The sequence below is a fragment of the Pteropus vampyrus genome, unplaced genomic scaffold, assembly GCF_000151845.1.
Source record: "Pteropus vampyrus isolate Shadow unplaced genomic scaffold, Pvam_2.0 Scaffold8673, whole genome shotgun sequence".
Lineage (NCBI taxonomy): Eukaryota > Metazoa > Chordata > Mammalia > Chiroptera > Pteropodidae > Pteropus > Pteropus vampyrus.
In genome coordinates this window covers 420-1,240 of record NW_011897454.1, presented here as the reverse complement: position 1 = coordinate 1,240, position 821 = coordinate 420, and the positions used below count along the sequence as shown (strand labels likewise).

The following is an 821-nucleotide window of genomic DNA, read 5'->3' as shown; positions in this document are numbered from 1 at the left end:
ACTATCTCACTAATAACGTTTTAATATCATCTATATGTTTAAATAATATCTAAGACAAAGTGAGTTCAATAAAATATATTATTAAAATTAATTTCTTTCCACTATTTGGCTACTAGAAACTTTAAAATCGCATTTGTGGCTCAAATTAAGTTCCTACTGGACGGCTCACCTGAAACGTGCCAGCTGCTGTCTGCTCCTTCCCTGATGACTCAGTCACCGTGAGGAATTAACTACCACCTTGCGTGCAGTCTGCAGTGCTGGCACCTTGCTGTCGACTGAAGTGAGGCTGGCTGCCCGCCCTCAGACCTCAGACCGCAGCCTTGGGCTGGGCTTGAAGCTGCATCTTTCTGTTTCCAGTAGTCTGTCTGCCTACAGCTACACCCCCTAGCAACCTCGGATTCAGTGTCTAGAGATTAAGAGGCTAAGTAGTCCTGGGTTCACGCCCCAGTGGAGCCACGGTCCATGGTCTATGGCCATGCCACCCTGAACAAGCCCGATCCCGTCTGATCTCGGAAGCTAAGCAGGGTCGGGCCTGGTTAGTCCTTGGATGGGAGACCACCTAGGAAGACCAGGTGCTGTAGGTATAAATAATACAGAGTTCAAAAATTTTTTAAATTAAAAAAAAAAAGCAGCTAGGTAAATTAGAATTGTGCGACATGTAAGAATTAAGGTTAAGCAAGGGCTAACGAGGGTCTCCAAGTTGGCTCCAGTGCCAGATACTTCGACACATTTTGACTGCTCAGAGACCCTTTTCTGCCTTGACTACCCTATCCTAACGGACTGCTCCCATCGACTCCAGATGCCTAGTGTCAGCTCTACGT

General features: G+C 46.3%; 1 non-coding gene across 1 annotated transcript; it reads left to right on the top strand.

The window, feature by feature from the left end:
* Positions 1 to 465: 465 nt before the first annotated feature.
* Positions 466 to 584, top strand: LOC111734888. The gene has a single exon (XR_002778615.1). It is a non-coding gene; the product is annotated as a 5S ribosomal RNA (ribosomal RNA).
* Positions 585 to 821: the final 237 nt, after the last annotated feature.